This window comes from Danio rerio, chromosome 11 (assembly GCF_052040795.2).
Source record: "Danio rerio strain M-AB ecotype USA chromosome 11, GRCz13ab, whole genome shotgun sequence".
NCBI classification, from domain to species: Eukaryota; Metazoa; Chordata; class Actinopteri; order Cypriniformes; family Danionidae; genus Danio; species Danio rerio.
The window spans coordinates 38234078-38253581 of record NC_141031.1 but is presented as its reverse complement, the minus strand read 5'-3'; the positions used below and the strand labels follow the sequence as shown (position 1 = coordinate 38253581).

At 35.9% G+C, this 19504-nt stretch overlaps 1 protein-coding gene across 1 annotated transcript in view; it reads right to left on the bottom strand.

The window, feature by feature from the left end:
- Positions 1-19193, bottom strand: part of LOC147841849 (uncharacterized) — a 45475-nt gene extending 26282 nt beyond the window's left edge. The window contains exon 1 of the mRNA XM_087274029.1: positions 18710-19193. The gene's annotated coding sequence lies outside the window, so the exon portion shown is untranslated. The remainder of the gene's footprint in view (positions 1-18709) is intronic.
- Positions 19194-19504: the final 311 nt, after the last annotated feature.

Sequence of the window (19504 nt, the reverse complement as noted above, 5' to 3'; positions counted from 1 at the left end):
TGTTTTATTTAGTTTTAGTTATTGCTTATTCATTTATTTCACATACAAATATTAATATTGTTTTTATATTTTATGATTGTTTTCATTTTAATCAGAAATTTCCCTTGCTTGAATATCAGCAAGTACACTCAAAAAATGATACTTCCTTTTTGTTCAAACTACATATTTAACATAAGCTGAAACAACACAATTCTTGATGAAGCTCTGGTTTTTTAAACAGCTTAATTGTTTATGTTCAATCCACTTAAAATTGTAAGAATAAGTTAACTTAATTCCTTCATGTTGTCTCAACACAAATCGATTGTGTGGGACCCAGCATGTTGACAGTGTAGGTTCAACTTGCTCATAGACTATACACAGTCAATATAAATATATTTAGTTAATCCAACAAACACAAATCAGGTCGAAATACCTGCTTTAACTATTGACGGTGACCAATGTCAAGGTATTTCATATCAGATAAAAAACGCATAATTAGAAAATCTGTCAAGACATGGCAAAACTGCCCTTCTGTGGCGCTATCTGCAGCTTTATCTCGTGTGTTAATCCTCTGACGCAAATCATGAGAAAGGGACTTAACACCTTCCTAATTGTGTTTATGTCTCCAGCGCGAGGCTTTTAAACTACTATCTTTAAACGCTGCGCTACAAAACAGAACGAATGAGAGCTGAGAGGTGACGATGAGCTTTCTAAAGCACTTAAAACCAGCCCAAATGCCTGCAATCCTCCCATTTTAGAAACCCTATCTCTGAAAAGATTCTTCCTCCATCATCCTGGCCGTCTCCATATATCGCTTCTGGGTCAGTCTATTGTGCGAAACTTTTACCTCAGAGTGAGCAAAGCTTCATTTTCTTTCTCGCCGAGAGATCTGATCTGGAAATATAATTCAATTCCAAGAGATGTATTGTCTTTACACATTTTACTCAAACACTTTCTTCGTGCAGTCTGTTCAGAAGGTGTAGCCTGAAGTATGTACATGAATGCTGGGTAGGAAGAGAAATGTGGTGATGTGCAAGTAACTTCAAACTGACAATCTTTTTTTAAAATCAAGATCATGATTCTTTCATATGAATACACAACTAAAATAACATTTTTCTGAAAAAAAAATGTACTTACTGCAGTCTATTGTTTAAATGAATGCTGCTCATTCCCCTTGTTTTCATACATTAAAATAGGTGTTGTAGCCATTTTTTAAAGTGCATTTTGTTTAGTTTAAACATTCATTTTTGGGGTTTTGTTTTGTTTTTAAATTGTTATTCAAATTGAAAGTAAATGTCATAAAAGGGGTGGAAAATGTAACAGCAGTAAGCTGGAAGAACCGAAGTGGGTCAAACACACAATTTTTTTGACCACTTCATGTATTGTTTGGTTATATATTAGTGTATAGTGAATTTCACTTGATATAATATTTATCTTAATTTCAATGCATTTTTGTTGGTAAACTACTTGTTTAATAAACAAGAGAATTGAATAAAAGAAAATGACATGGTCATCAACAATACTCAGGTAGGCTGTGGCGTTGACACGATGCTCAGTTGGTACTAAAGGCCCAAAGTGTGCCAAGAAAATATCCTCCACACCATTACACCACCACCAGCAGCCTGAACTGGATGGATTCATGCTTTCATGTTGTTGATGTCAGATTTTGACCCGACCATCTGAATATCGCAGCAGAAATCGAGACAACATTTTCCAATCTTCTATTGTCCAATTTTGGTGAGTCTGTGCAGATTTTAGCCTCAGTTTCCTGTTCTTAGCTGACAGAAGTAGCACCCGGTATGGTCTTCTGCTGCTGTAGCCCATCTGTCTCAAGGTTTGACATGTTGTGCATTCAGGGACGCTCTTCTGCCAGTCTGGCCATTTTCCTCTGACATCAACAAGGCATTTGCGCACACAGAACTGCAGCTCACTGGATATTTTCTCTTTTTCTGACCATTCCCTGTAAACCCTAGAGATGGTTGTGCATGAAAATCAGCAGTTTCTGAAGTACTCAGACCAGCACGTCTTGAAATTGAATTACAGGTATGTGTCCAGATCAGATCTCTCAGAAAAAATGTAGTAAAGTGTGCATTCTAATCAGCATGTGAGGCAGAAATGTAATAATAGATAAACATTTGATGGCTACTTAATGCTAGCAATTACCAAAACACATTATGCTTATGAAAATTCCAGTGACTGCTGGATAAACAGACAAATCTGCTGGAAGGTGTGCTAAAAGCACAGTATGTAATTTTTGACACTAGAGGGCGTGTATTCACTACAAACAAAGGCATATTTGGATGATGTCATGACTAAGTGTGGAATGATGAGAGTTGTGGTCTATGGGGCTCCTGCAGACATGTTCATGAAATAAAGTATTTAAGTATTCGCCCGTTTGCAGGGCGAGAGGGGAGTTTGAGCTCAGGTAGATCTCGGGAACCCCTTCCCTCCTTCTTAATGATTGCTATGAGGGTATGCTGCTAGTGAAATTTCTCTATGGTGCTGATTTGCTTTAGTCAATTTACTTATGTCTCATGTTTTGGACTGAAGGGATTAAACCAATGAACCCTGGAAAAACCCATATGAGCACTGGGAGAACATGAACTCCACACAGAGAGTCAACTGGGTAAAGACACAAACCAGAGACATTCTTGCTGTGAGGCAACAGTGCAAGCCAATGAAAAAGAGGAGGAGAGGGGGTGGAAGGGGGGTACTTCAAGACTAAAATGACTAAGGTAGGATGCTGACAGGGGCCAGCCGTGTCAATCATGTGATCCTCTCGAAATTAGTTTATGAACAAACTTCACTTATCATGGTAGTATGAGCCAGTCAACAATACAATAATAATAAAATATATATATTAAGTTAGTTGAATGTCATTGGTTGTTTATACAGAACGTTAATCAACTAATATCTTGCAGTAACCTCTACATCATGAGCTGGGGCAGTAGAAAGCAATTAGATGAAAAAAATTGACACACTTTCCCTTTATGGATGTTAGGAACATGGGTAAAATGATGTCCTGCAACAAACAGCACAGATTGACCATTATCATCATCATCCACGGCCATTTTCAAGATTATACCTCTGATTAGGCCTCATCATCAAGAAAATGGAGCCTTTATGTCAGAGTCTCCTTTCAAAGGTTTCATTTTGTGCCTCTTTTCTGACAGGCTGTAATTATAGAGATTTTCCACCTAACAGAACGATGCTCAGAGGTAAAGGTCAGCAGTTCACTGATGGATGTGACCTGAGTCAGACTGGAATATATACACGTGCATGACTGCCTGTGAGCAAATGTAGTTGTTATATCATGACCCACGCTGATGGCTCATTCATACAATGCAGTACATGTTCATGTTTCTATAACATAATCCTGATGAAATATTAATTTACTAACGATAAAACGTAATAATAAAACTTAAATCGATAAACGTAAAATTTCACTAGTTGTTTAATTAAAATTAAGGTGGTTCCACTATTGTCATATCCTTGGGTACTAAACTAAAATAAAATAAATAAATAAAATTTTATTCAATTTAAATCAATTTAATTCAGTTTACAGAAAAGAAAAGAAAAATTGGATTTATATTATCTATTATCAATTCAATTTGCATTCATTTTATCACTGGGTAAACTAAAAATAAAATAAAATAGTTCAATTTAATTCAATTTACAGAAAAGAAAAGAAAAATGCATTTATATTATTCAGTACCAATTCAATTTGCATTCATTTTATCACTAAGAAAAAAAAATATATATATATATAAATAAATATATATATATATATATATATATATATATATATATATATATATATATATATATATATATATATATATATATATATATATATATATATATATATATATATATATATATATATAACTTAAAAATAAATAAATAAATAAATTAATTAAATACATTATATTACAATATTTTATACTGGTTAAAACAAGGTTAAAAAAATAAAAATAAAAATTATGTTTCTTTTCTATAGAAATATATATATAATTAACATGCTTCTGTAAAATCTCTTTTGAATTTTTAGTTTGATGCAAATATCAAAATGATGTTAATAATAAAATCAACTAAATTGTAAATCAGCATTTCAAAATATGTTAAAATACATCCGTTTGTAACCTTACAGTCAATTCTAGCAATGGTCAGTGCTTCCCACACATAGACTTTACTTGGGCAGGGCAAAAATTTTGCCTGGCCAGGATTTCTTAATCTCCTAAAATGTTAGGGATTCAGCATTTGCTTTTGCTTTCATTTTTGGTTGCACTATTGTAAAAACCATGAGTATGAAAGAAAAGAAAAGAAAAGAAAAAAAAGAAAAGAAAAAAGAGAAGAAAAAAAGGAAAAATGTTTATATTATTATGTAGTATCAATTCAATTTGCATTAATTTTATAACGGGGTAAAAATAATAAAATAAAATAAAATATCTCCAAAAATTCAGCATTTGCTTTCTAAGGCTGTCGTTATTTAATCGTAAGAGTTTTTGCATTACCTTTTACTCAACTACTTTCACTTTGCATGCACACAGTCGCGAAAAAAGCATTAAATAATTCATTTTTAAATCTAAACGACTCTAAACTTCACTATATACTTGTAGAGGATGAAATGACTGGTCTACACTGGCTGCAAAACATTTGTACACCATTAGTGATTAATTAACATATTTGCCTTATTTAAATAATCTACACATTTTAATCTTGTATATTATGATTTTTAGAGATATTGTCTGTTTTAATTCTTTTTTTTTATTTCAATAGTTTTTCTTTTTTACTTTAATCTATTGAAAAGAAACAGCGTATAACAGTGTCATAATAAAGACAATTATTGTTAAAAATGATTATGTTTGTCGCATATAGTTAACTATTTATGTGATGTGGGTAAATGGTGTGTTTCAATTCGGCTATTACAGCAAGTATATTTCAAACCTGTGGGAAGCACTGATGGCTATAGCTTTTTAATTGTAACTCTACAACTGCTCAACCCTGTTCCTGGAGATGGACCTTCCTGCAAAGTTCAGCTCCACCCTGATCAAACACACCTGAACCAATTAATTAGGACCTGAACAGCACTTGATTATTACAGGCAGGTGTGTTTGATATGGGTTGCAACTGAAATCTGCAGGAAGGTCGATCTCCAGGAACAGGGTTGGTTACGCCTGCTCTACATTATTAAGCTTCTGATACAGAACAACAGAAATGACCCAGCAAACTGTGTAATTAGCCTATTAGCATACATTTTAATCACTTCTTTTATGCCAAACGCAACTTCAAGTCGAATGTTCGATTTCCTCATTAGCAACAACAAACCCAAAAGGTAAATTGACTCATAAGGATGTGATCTTTGCAGAAGCTCTTAAAACTAAGCTCCTACAAAGTTTACAATATTTACAAAACCTGAACGTGAAAACTCAAAACTCGTTAGCAAACAAGAGCAAGAAAAAACACACCATTCATTTTTTCCGACATGTTAAAAGGCAACTAACTGCTCGCATTTAAAAAGCACACATGCAACTGTAATCTCTTTGAAATGGTAAACACAGAGCGAAGACCAGTGAAGATGCACAGAGAAAGTCTATCGCAGCAGATTTGCAGAAGTTTGGAGACTTTCTCAAGTTTCTGGCTTCATCCCAGCGAGGCTGATTTACATTCTGCAGATTTGCTTATTTGTCCCACGCTATAAAAATGATAAAGTTCACAACATTCAACCCTGGCAACCTTGCACCACCTAGCAAAATCCCTCACACTAATCATTCAAATCTGTTTTCGGTGTGTGTTTCCTGCACATATAGCAGGTATTCCCAGGATCATTTCGATTTCCTGCATAGAAAATTAACTGGAAATTATTACCAGTGGAAGTAAACTCAGCAAATTACAAATATTAAAATCATTATCAGTGCCTGCCCAAGACAAGTATCACTGTTACTATTGCTCAAAGCTTTTTAAAAATGACTGCCTAAAAAAATCTAAGTTGTAAATAATGCAAAGATTACTAGCTTTTCTATTACAAATTGCCACATTTAATTCAGTGAGTTACTTTCATGCGGCACGGTGACTCTGTCTTAAACTCTTGGCGTTTCTGTGTGGAGTTTGCATGTTCTCGGTGTTCACGTGGGTTTCAATTCAATTCAATTCAGCTTTATTTGTATAGCGCTTTTACAATGTAAATTGTGTCAAAGCAGCATAATGGTCATAGTAACTGGATCAGGGCAGTTAGTTTTTAGTGTTTAAGTTCATTTCAGTTTAGCTCAGTTCAGTGTGGTTTGAAATCATTACTGAGAGTCCAAGCACTGAAGAGCAAATTCATCGATGCATAGCTCTACCCATCCTGAACCAAGCAAGCCAGTGGCAACAGCGGAGAGGGGAAAAAAAAACTTCACCGAAAGGAGAGTGAAGAAAAAAAAACCTTGAGAGAAACCAGACTCAGTTCGGCACGACCATTTTTATTTCTCCACTAGCCAAAAGTCTTGTGCAGAGCTGCAGTCTCAGCTTTCCTCTAGGTGTTCTAGTTTACCCCACAGTCCAAAGACATGAGGTGATTTGGATGAACTAAACTGGCCAAAGTATATATATATTGTGTGTGTGTGTGTGTGTGTGTGTGTGTGTGTGTGTGTGTGTGTGTGTGTGTGTGTGTGTGTGTGTGTGTGTGTGTGTGTGAGTGTGTGTGTGTGTGTGTGTGTGTGTGTGTGTGTGTGAATGCAATATTGTATGGTGTTTCCCAGTACTGGGTTGCAACTGGAAGGGCATCTGCTGCGTTAAACATATGCCGGAATAGTTGGCAGTTCATTCCGCCGTGGTGACCTCTGATAAATAAAGGACTAAGCCAAAGGAAAAATAATTGAATGAATAAGTTACTTTCAATTTATGAAATATGCTTCCAAATACAAAATAAAATTTACATTACATGAATTAGTTTAATGTGTAACCCTAAGTTACAAAATTCAAGAGAGACTCATAGAGAGAAATATAAAATACTGTATATTTTTCAGAAGGAAAAAACACTGTAAAAAAGTTGCTGTAAATGCACAGTATTACTGGTAATTTTGGTTGCCAGTAATACTGTAAAATGTACAAGTGCACTGCACATTACAATTACAAATGTGCTGTAAAACTACTGAAAAGTTGTAATTGTTATATTACAGTGTGCTTTTAAAATTTTGTCAGAAATACTGCAAAAATTCACAGAAATACTGTCAAATTTACAAGTGTACTGTAAATTAATAAATACAATTGAGAAACTACAGCAAAACTGCCAGTAACACTCCACAAATTACAGCAATTTTTACAGTCCATGTACACACTCAAAATAATCTAGAAATTACTTGTACTAAATTCTATAATAAATATACAGTTGAAGTCAGAGTATTAGCCCCCTTGTTTATTTTTCCCCAATTTCTGTTTACCGGAGAGAAGATTTTTTTTTTCAACACATTTCTAAACATGATAGTTTTAATAACTCATTATTAAAAACTGATTTATTTTATCTTTGCAATGATGACAGTACAGAATATTTTACTAGATATTTTTGAGGATGCTTCTATACAGCATAAAGTGACATTTAAAGGCTTAACTAGGTTAATTAGGTTAACTAGGCAGGTTAAGGTAATTAGGCAAGTTATAGCCTACAGAACAAACCAAGTATAATGATATATATAGCTTAAAGGGGCTAATAATTTTGACCTTAAAATGTTATTTAAAAAATTTATAATTGCTTTTATTAGTCGAAAATAATAATAATATTAATAATATATATATATAATATAATATATATATATGTAATAATTCTATATATGTTTGAACCTCTGAACCCAACCATCATTGGGTGATGAGCAAATTGTACTAAACTGTACGAATTAGACCATACGAATTAGCCACTAAAAAGTTACGAATTGCCATGAGATTGCGTTGGAATACCTAAAAGTAATAATAATAAATTACTAACTTGTAAATTTTAACAAAATATAACTTTTTTTCCTCCTGATTTGTTCCTGTCTATTAAAGTTTTATTTAATATTTTTCCCTGCATATTAATCTGGGTGTACTAATTTATAGACTGTGATCTTAAGTATTTTTTGTACAATTTTCTCCAGTTTTGTCTTTGGTGCCAATTAATCACAAATAAATACAAATATATTATTGTAAAGCAATCTGTATAAATGATTAATTGAAAAGAGAGATCTGTGAGGCTTGTATTCATTTATGCTCAGCACTGTAAAATGTTTTTTTAACAATTTTAGTTGACATGGAAATACATTTCGATAACATTCATTTGTTGTGGATTATTTTGAGCATATTTTTCTTTGAAATCATAGAAATCATGATTCCATGAAAATCATCATCCTGAAAATCTCAACTCAATCTGGCAACACAGCCCATAACAGGTTTTTTCTGTGCAACCATCATTAGGAAGAGTAAACATTCTGTAATATCCCTGAAGATATTCAACTTTATTTCTGGAAGCAACTGTAGTGGTTTAAAAAGGCAGTTCCTGCAGAATAATAATACAAACAATGCTTTTTGTTTACCAACATGTTGCTGTTTTGTATCATTGGTGAGAAACGAAGAACCATTACACCAGAACATTGACTGAAACCCTAATGATCTAACAGATATCCAGAGCGCCACCGTCTCTGACTGCAGGTGGTACGGTTGGCACAAATCTTCCTCTCAGCAGGCGCCAATATATTTTTATTTTTGTTGGATCATTTGCTGAGTGTGGCTCCTCGAAATTGAACTGACTGAATCATTATAATTAAAACAGTTAAAAAGTATGGAACAGATACGGGATTTAAATGAAGGGCCACTTATAAAGGACAGATTTATGACAGAGATCTTAGCCTCATTAAAAGAGTGGGGGAAATATGAGCAAAAAGGCAGTGTTTTTACCCGCAGCCTGCCGAAGCAACTCTCCTGAGAGACCCTGCAACTGCTAGAAAATCACAGCACCGTAATGAACCCCACAGGAATTCCCCACTCCCGTACAGACAGCTAAATAAAACCTCAGAAAGTTTTCAACAATAAACCCATTCCTTGAATGAACTGGAAAAAAAATCTGTGTTTCATGTGTATTATAATACATGAGTTGGCTACAAAAAACTGTGCAAAGTTTCAAAATTACGGGGTGGTTCCCAAAAAACTTAATTAATTAATATCTTGAAATGATGCTAAACTTCCACCTAAAAGTAAAGTGACCAGATTTCTGATACGCACAAAAATGTTGGATTTTTTTCTGGATCAAAATGCCAGAATTTTACTGTTGAAAATACAGTAGAATCCATGAAATTCTAAATTTTACAGTAAACTACCATATTTCATTCATTTATACACCAGTGTTGTGAAGTACTGACATCCACAGTTTGTACCCAGACAAAGATATAACTACAAACATGTAGAGATGAAAAAAATCAGACCATCAACGATTGCTCAACAGAAACAGCTTTTCCCCCAAGCAGAGATATACGAGTATAAAGAAGGAGATCAGTGTCATTCACATTAACATCCTGGTAACACACACAAATTTAAAGTAATGCAATAAACATGATTTATCAACATTAGATGTAACAAAAACATATAATGTACATCACTGATGAGAATTAAAACTAAAAAGAACCACAGTAATATCAGCAAAAAACGCACACAAAGTGAAATATGAGACAATTCTGTGAAAGTTTTACGATTATTCAAGGTAGATATTGAGAAAACTTGTTAATCAAGTTATAGATTTTTACATGTAGCACAAAATCATGGCTCAATAAAGTACATTTTTAGTTTGTTTTAGGTGTCTGAAGCAGTTTGCAAATCAAACATTCTACAAAACTGCATCACCTTGTACAGTAAATCTAAATCTTCTCTAATCTTATACGGAAATTGAGGCCAACTCTTGTGTTTTAAAAGCCACCGATGATGCGAAATCAACTTTTGGAAGCTGTTTGGATAATACTGTGTGCAGGTATAGTGTGTCCAGAGTCATATTGGAGTGAAATAAACACAACAAGTCTCTTTTTTTAATTTCCTGACATTAAAATAAGATCCAAATCCAAGCAATTTTGAGGCCCACCCAAAGACCATTTAGTTTAATGTATACTTTATTGTCTGTTCTGCATGACACAGAAAGGAAATTTGTCTTTAACACTGGATTTAAGACAACAATTGCATACATACAACCAAACAATAACAACACTCATCAAGACAACAACATAAGTTAAAGTTTAAAAACCAAATTAGCCCCATACAAACTACTGCAGATCATTCTTGGCAACCACCACATTCACTTCAAACAGTGATCCGATTTAAAATAACAACTGCCATTAGGATAAATGACTTTTTATAAGCATTTCTTCGTGCTTTAGGAATTCCAAAACCTTCGTCCTGGTGGTAACAATTCAAATGCTGAGTGAAGGGGATGAGTATTATCTTTAAAAACCACAACAGCTGTTTTTTCCATAAAGGAGTCAAATTAAATGTGCAGTGAATGTTGTTTGTGACCAGTTATCCTGTTTGCCTGATTGATATTTTGAGATAATTTCTTCTTCTGTTTAAGTGTTGTGTTACTAAACCATGAAACAATATTATATGTGAGAACACTCGCTATTAGAGGTGTCATGATTTCGATTTTTAATCGAAATCGATCGAAATTTATGCTCAATTTCGATTATCGAATCAAAAAATAGAATTGTCGATGCTGCCACGCCCCCATGTCACGTCAGCTTGTCTTGCCAAGCGGGAAAAAACAGGCTTGTTGAAGTGCTTGTTGAACTGCAGATACCGGAGACCCGTCGACAGAGCTTAAACCCTCTCCTCTTTCAATGAAGTCGCCGGTGTGTAAGCATTTTGGATTTCCAGTGAGTTATCTTGACAATGTTCGTGTTGTTGACAAAAAAACACAGTTTTGCAAGCTCTGCTATGTACGTATTAGGGTTCGTCCGATAGACAACACCGGCATCGCGATCCTCCGCCTGCCCCCGTTGCTAATCTGCTCGCGAAAAGTACACACTCAGACCCTGTTTACACTGTCTTTGTTTTAAATGGCATTTTAGAACGACAATGATTTGACATCCACAGTGGCGTGTAGCATTTCTGAGCAGAGCAGCCCTCCTTCCTCTCTGCCTCTGACACACACACAGACGCACACACACAGCCATGGGCTCGAGACAGCGGGTTCAGGCAGTCAGAGGATCAGTAGACTGCTTCAATCTTTCACTCAATTGTACTTAGTCATTTTAGCCAAACCTCAGATACTGTTGGCTGGTTCCTGTTGGTTGTGTATCTTTTTTACCGACGCCATTATAACGACACAGATCACTGCCTATTCACGAGTCCTGCAGAAAAAGTGATTGACAGGTGGTAATTATGTGTGTATCTTGCCTTTATTCATTTACTGTATGATTTGTTCATGGGTAAAACAGACCACGCAGGTCAGGTAGTTTAAACGGTGGGCTAAAAATAATTAATTGGTCATTAATTAATTAATTATTCATAGTCGAAAATCGAATCGAATCGTGCCTTTAGAATCGAAAATGTAATCGAATCGAAGATTTGGAAGATCGTGACACCCTTACTCGCTATCAATGACCTATATGCCTTGTTTAAAGTTTGTGTACAAACATTAAAACTTCTCAACTTGCGAAGGAGACAGAGGCGCTGACTTGCCTTCTTATAAACCGCCTCTATTACAATTAAAATTCAGTTTATTGTCAATAATTGTGCCTAAATACTTAAAATTTGAGACCTGCTCTTCTATTTGTCCTTTTATGGTGACTGGTTTATAAAGTCTAGTATCTACTACTCTAGTTTGACTCCCCAGACATAACTCTGTTGTTTTCCCAATATTTAGGTGTAATGAACTTTTGCCAAACCAATCTGTAATCCTATTAATATATTTAAAATATAAGAAGCTATTCATTTCTTCCTGAGAGGAAACCAATGCCAGATCATCAGCGTATTTTATGAGTTTGAGATTATCATTATTACACTGCAGTTCATTAATATATATATAGAAATTAAAATAGGGGATGATACACATCCCTGAGGTACCCCTATATTTAAAACAGAGCATTCAGACATAACATGATTTACACAGACGCGTTGTGGTCGGTTTTTTAAAAACTCTCTTACTTACTTACTTACTCCTAAATTATGAAGATGTTCTAAAAGAAGGTTAGGTTGAACAGATTAAAATTAGCTGAAAAATCCATTAAAGTATTCTAACATTTGTATTTGGCCTGTCTAGATGATGTTGAACTTTATTCAAAAGCTACAACAAGAGCATCCACAGTGCTCCGGTTGGCCCTATAGGCAAACTGCAGGGGATCCATTGTCCTCTCAATTTGAGAGGACAATTCCTTACACTCTATACGTTCCATACACATATAATACACAAGACATGTCATTCATATCTTTTTTTAATGGGGAAACGTGTAACGGTGAATATGTTGAATAAAGCCCTAGTAGTACAGGAGCTAATCAGTGATCACTATATAGCAAATAAAGCCCACCTTCTGATCATCGATCGCTATAGATTGATGATACTCCAGGAAAGGGGCTTAGACCAGACGTGAGTTTCTGCAGATTTTGTGTGATTTGGACATTTGGAAATAAATCTAAAGAGACTGGTGTTGCTTAATTTAATTGGTGATTCCTAATATGAAATTCAATAGTAAGCTTAGCAAACAGTTTTGGAGAATTTAATGCTTCGCCATTTGGACAGAATGCCCGAGCATACTGCCCGAGAGGCTTTGCAAATATGGCCGGCAAGGGAAATGACTTGCTTTAAAGGGACTTTGGCCAACTGCTTGCTAAGGCTACAACATTGTTACCCTATCCACAAAAGAGAGAAAGAGAAAGTGAAGGCCGATTGGAGGAGGCTCATTCTTTATCCTTGTACTGCAGATGGTCTGTTTAACTGTTTTCTTGCTAGTGAAGTGTTCAATTTTTTCATGTGCAAAGTCCGCCATGTAAATAGCAAATGCACCATGGCCGACGCAACTGACTCTTAAAGGAATTGGTAGATGAGACTCTAAACCCATAACTTATTAAGAGAATAAGCACAACCCTGTTAGACCAGGGCGCAGAGTGTATTTTTCCATCCCTAAAATAGCAAAAGGGGATTTGGACACGCCCTTAATGCTTTTGTGCCCTGCGCTTTAGACTGTGCCTAGAACGTTAAAATAGAGTCCACAGTTTCAAGATTACAAGATTAAGAAATTCTGAACAAATTCAAAACATTTTTAATGGCATATAATATTTAGTTTTATTAAATTACAATTGTTAATAATTAAAATGAACACAAATCAGATTCAGACTCTTTTGGCAAATTTTAAAGCTCCCTAATAATACAATTTTGACTAAAATCCTGTTGAATTAACCTACCAAGGGTAAGCAGAAATGTGTCTCTCTTTCTGATCAAAAAAAGAAAAGCCTCTTAGCACCAGGAGTAAACAGCAGAAGTCTTTGAACAACGCACAGAGAAATGGTATCACATCTGCATTCTCTACCGCCGCACTTTAAGGTGGAAAACACCGTTTGATGAGCTTCTTTATTTCAGCAATTTCCCCCCAAACTCAAAATGTATGGAAATAAATGGTGACAAATTTTTTTTTTTTTATGCGGCACAGTGTGTTCTAATCTCAGCTCTTGCGGACGCCTCACACAGATATGCGACTTCCTTCACAGCATTAACATTTCATGTCACACTGACATCTTACTTAGGATGTCTCGCTTAAGGTACATCACTGTCAAGATGCAGAAAATCTGTTTCTTAAATCTCTCACAAACTACAAATCAACAAGAACAGCGTGTAATATCCAACACGGCTGTAATCAAAGGACCAAATATGTTATTCATTATTTATCTGAATATCATTTATGGTGCAAGCTAATCCATACTGTAATCCCAGGTTCTGTTTTTCATACATTTGCAGGAGCACCCATACTTTATTTACCTCTCCACGTAAGAGCTTGAATTCATTCTCACAGTCAAGCCAGGCTAAAAGTGAAAGTGTGAAACAGTGTGAAATAGAAATCACCCCAGATGTGATGTCAGGGCTTTGCTATTTGCATCTAAGTGGCATTTAACATCTAAACATCTTGTGGTAGAAAAAAACCCAGAATCTGTCTGTGACACTTTGGCAGACAGCTAAACAGTTCTATGTATAGCCCAACACTCAGCATCCAAAATCATTCAGCAGTCCCAGGCTAGAAGCTCTTTTTTTCACATCACATTTTTTGGGTATTCAATTTAAAGTGTGCAATAGGGTTGTTTATGAATGTAATCACTGCAACATTTCAAATACCTTGAGTTATCGAATTTATTAAAACTGATTTTCCTCCTTAAAGTCACTTAAAGGGATAGTTCACCCCCAAAATTAAAATCTACTCATTCTCCTGATCATGGGTCTGTTTAAAGAAGGTGTGTATGGAACAACCCAGGCTCATTGTGGAAACGTAGTCCCGCGGACGTTTCTGGAGACCACGGAATACGTCCCGGCGGGTACGTACGGCTGCAGTTTTGGCTGCAGTTTTTGCGAGAGGCCGCTGTTGTGTGCCTTTTTGCATCTCAGACGCCTCTCGCGAGTGCAGTTCGCGCCCGCGCTGTTCTCGTGTGAACCCACCAGAGGCCGCTGTCTGACTGACTGGATGATTGACTGCGTGACCGGCCAATCGGCTGACCCGACCTCCTCCTTCCCTGAACCCAACCAATTTCACCGATCGACCCGCTCACTTCCCTAAACCCGAGCAACAGTTTACAAAAGCCGTCCAAAAAAATAAAAGCCCTGATTTTTTTTTCTACCGCGTTTTTGGATTTCACCACGTTCTCACTCTGTTATGAAACTCGTTTACTTAATTTTTGGGATTCTGTTTTTGTCTTGCCTGATTGCTGGAACCGCTCTTCCCCGGACTCGAAACCGGTCGCCGTGGTCAACTACTCTCTGCATCTCAAGCCTGCCGACGTACACGGTGAGCTGAGTGGACAAACGGGTTGCAGCGGGAAAGCCCTCCACAAGGAGGTAAGCGGTCGGCCGGCCGGCCGGAAAACGTGGAAGGGAACAGCGTCACACCGCCCCGCAGCGTTTGCTTGAAAAAAATAAATGCAGCCGTACATACCTCCCAGGACGTATTCCGCTGTCTCCAGAAACGTCCGCGGGACTACGTTTTCAGAATGAGCTTGGGTTGGTATGGAACATGCCTCAAAAAGATGCCTCCTCTTCTCTTTCTCTCGCGTTTCTCCTTCTATTAAATGTTCTTCACACAGAGCCATGATATCGGAGAATACGGGTGAAGTAGGGCTAGTTGCGGCAAATAATGATGACGAACAGAGTTCAGAAGATTGTAGATAACATTGTAGATACAAATCAATTCTGTTAAGATGTTGCTAACATTTAACTCCAGGTGGGAAATAACTGTTTATATAATATAATCACGATTTAGATGCTGTAACTACCCATGAGGCAATTGACTTTGTCACATTTGCTTTGTTTTTTACTAAATGTTTCCTTCCTATTAAAAATAAATATATTTCCAATCTGATATGTTATGGGGAAAGAAAAAGTTGCCGATGGTCGAGTTCAGCCGATGGTGGATTCGAACCGGGTTGTTCAATCGCGTCAAAAGATGTTGCTCTGCGCTTTAGGAGGTATGCCACTGACGCTGTGATCTACCTCGCTCTTTACTCATGTTGTTTCTGTCAATCAGGCATCGATGGGCATAAACCGTGAATAGCTGATTCCAACTAGGTGCGCTATTTGCAATTAGCCTAAAAAGACACTCCGAAATTGTTTTTTTTTTTCCCCCCTCCCAGGGGCCCCAGATGCGCACGGGCCCCTGGGCCTGTGCCCATAAGGCCCATTGGTTAATCCTGTCCTGATTTTAGGCCACACTCACTGTGACACCTCTGATGTCACTCTTTCTCTCTTGCAGTATTTAGTATAAAAAACCAGAGATGTCTTCTTGGGCAGCAGATCAGCATTTGCATAACCAAACAGCCACTTATCTGCCTTCTGTCGTTCAGGCAGGGGTCCAGAAAAAACTGTGCGTTTGTCAGCGACGCCGTTCTGCCCTAGAGGAATAACGTCATGGCTTCAGCACCAGCTCTGGCCTTCCATTGCAGATGATACCGGATCATCAGCCAGATGACGTAAAGCGCGAGATTTTCCGTTCTCATGCATATGCTTGCGTAGGATGATATTAGGTAATAAAAGTACAGTTGCCTTCGTTGTATTGAAAATTACACTTCATTTTCGGCACAATCTGGCTCCTCCGAAGAAGTACAAAATAAATTTGAAGTTTCTTGTTTCCTGAGTGTTTCTAATATTTTATATTATAGTTGAAGTCAGAATTATTAGCTCTCCTTAATTATTAGGCCCTCTGTATATTTCTTTCTTCCATTTTCAGTTTAACAAAAGGAAGATTTCTAAACATTTCTAAACTCATTTTTAATAACTTATTTCTTTTATATTTGCCATGATGACAGTACATAACGTACAAGAAATTTTCTAAGATACTAGTATTCAGCTTTATTCAAATTGGCAGGGGGCCATTTCAGTGACTGACAATTCATAGGAGGGCCATTTTAACAGTCAAGCACAAGAGAAAAGTGGCGTAACTGGTGCATCTTAGGACAGCAGACATGACATTTATTTTTTAAGCATTACCTGTCACAAATAAACAAATCAGCACATTTTGTGCTTCACACGACTGCTGAAATGTATCGATGGCTGTTTAAATTAGCATTTTGACATTTAAATAGTCATAATAATGATAACAATAATAATTAATTATGTTTTGTCTCAACCAATTGTTGCTTTACCAAGTTTGACAGATAGTGCAAGAACAGCAGAAACAGTTTGGGTAACTTTACTGGCAATTGTTCTTCGTAGTATCTTTCCTTTTTGTAAAACTACAACAAAAAGGGGAAAAGTAAGTACATATTCACATTAACATGTCCAATTCATCCAGCAGTAAAATGTACTGTGCGTTGTTGTCAGAAATCTCAATACACATATGATGAAAATCTATTAAATAATACGATTTGAATCAAATATTAGCAAAATAATCATATTTGTTACACCCCCAGCATGATGATATTAATCAAACTTCCCTTGAATATTTACAAAAAATAGAGCTTTAGTAAAAATAGAGCTTGTATGCACATACATTTCAACGTTTAAATCAACCCTAGAACTAATCTGCATGTGTGTTACTCTCAACCACACGCTGAGGAAAAACCTAAGGTAAACTGAAATACAATATAATTAAGTGCAGTACTTTAAACAAACAATATGTGGTGGGTCAAAAGTTTTAAGACCCTGATTTAAAGGCGTAACTAGGTTAATTAGGCAAGTTAGAGTAATTAGGCAAGTCATTGTATAACAATGGTTTGTTCTGTAGACGATCGGAAAAAAATGCTAATAATGTTGACCTTAAAATGGTTTAAAAAGTTTATTAAAAAGCTTATTCAAGCCGAAATAAAACAAATAAGACTTTCTTCAGAAGAAAACATTTTATAGGAAATACTGTGAAAAAAATTCTTGCTCTGTTAAACATCATTTGGGAAATATAAAAAAAAGAAAAAAGAATTAACAGGAGGGCAAACTATTTTGTCTTCAACTGTATATATTTGGCAGTTGCTTTTCTTTCAGATGAAACTTACAAGTAATTCAAAATGCATTGGTTTATGCATTACCTTGAAATCAAACCCAGGATGAAGGAACTCGCATATTGAATTAGTACTGTATCTTGACTTCATTCTTAAAACCTTTTTAGGCATCTGCCTGATGGGTTTTTCAGTTCACGCACTCACTGATAAGTGCTAATAAGTTGCTGGTTCGAGTCCTGGTTGGGCCAGTTGGCGCTTCTGTGCGGAGTTTGCATGTTCTCCCCTTGTTGGTGTGGGTTTCCTCCGGGTACTCGGGTTTCCTCCACAGCCTAAAGACATGAGCTATAGGTGAATCGGATGAACTAAATTGCCCGTAGTGTGTGTGTGTGTGTGTGTGTGTGTGTGTGTGTGTGTGTGTGTGTGTGTGTGTGTGTGTGTGTGTGTGTGTGTATGTGTGTGTGTGTGTTTGTGGGTGGGTGTTTCCCAGTACTGGGTTGTATTTGGACGGGCATCTGCTGCGTAAAACATATGGTGAAATAGTTAGCAGTTCAATCGCTGTGGCCACCCCTGATAATCAGAGTCTTAGCCGAAGGAAAATGAATGAATGAATGAATGAACGAATGAACGAATTAATGAATGAATACTAACACTAGTGCACACACACACACACACACACACACACACACACACACACACCTAAATGATCATCTGGCCCTCATAACTTATTCAAAATATTTACACTGCTTTCATAGAATTAAAAAAAAAAAAAAATTTAAGAGAAATTATTTTTAAAAGTCACTTCATTAAAAATAAATATTGAGAATTACTTTAATTAAACTGGAAATAATAAATAATGTCATAACTGTTTTTTAACAGTACTAATTTGTTACCTGTTCATTTTTTAACATTAAATGCTATTATAACTCTAGGTTTCCAAAAAAAGGTATACATTTTGCTTGTATATAACTATTATTTTAATTAGAAATTTTGATTCCTGAATGTTTTTGATCAAATTATTCAGTGCCAAAAGAGTGAGATATGAAGAAAAAGATTGTATGTATGTATGTGTTTTTTTTTAATATAACATTATAATAAGATTATTATATTACCATATTATTACCATATTATCAACATTTAAAAAAAATATGTGTATTTTGAGGATCCTACATTTTTAGTAGGACAAGCCCCTATATTAACACTCTTTTGTGAATAATGTATATAATGTGTATATACTAGCGATGTCCCGATCAGGTTTTTTGCCCTCGAGTCCGAGTCATTTGATTTTGAGTATCTACCGATACCGAAACCCGATCCGATACTTCTATAATACATAAAATAAGAATAAAGAAGAGCAAAGAAATAGATCCAGGATGTTCCTTATTTCCTAATTTAATTCACCTTATTTTAACATTCAACAACTCTGTAAACAAACAGAGCACTTCTGTGAGGTACCTTGAATAAATAACATCAATTCTTCACTTTCGGACTTTAGTGCAACAGTAAATATAAAAAAAATCTAATATAAAAACAAACAGCACCTCAACTTAAAATACCCGGCAGATAATCACAAGTTTACATATCTCACTGTTTGTTATGGCAATCTTGTCATCATCAACTTTATAATACCGGCAGACCGCAGACATACTCGTGCTTTCTGCTTCAAGCTGCTTCTCTGTTCTACTTTGCCGGCATTTAACCAATAGCGTCTCTGCAACAATGTGATGTCATGCTGCACGCATTGCTGTTTCTGTGTGAAGTCAAGAAAGAGGTTTAACTCTGTGCCACCACATAACTATAGATGTATAGATATATCCAATCCTGATCGGGAGGTAACGTCCATTTACGATTGAGTCTGAAACCGCATGATCAGGCCCGATTTCTGATCGCGTGATCTGATCTGAACATCCCTAATATA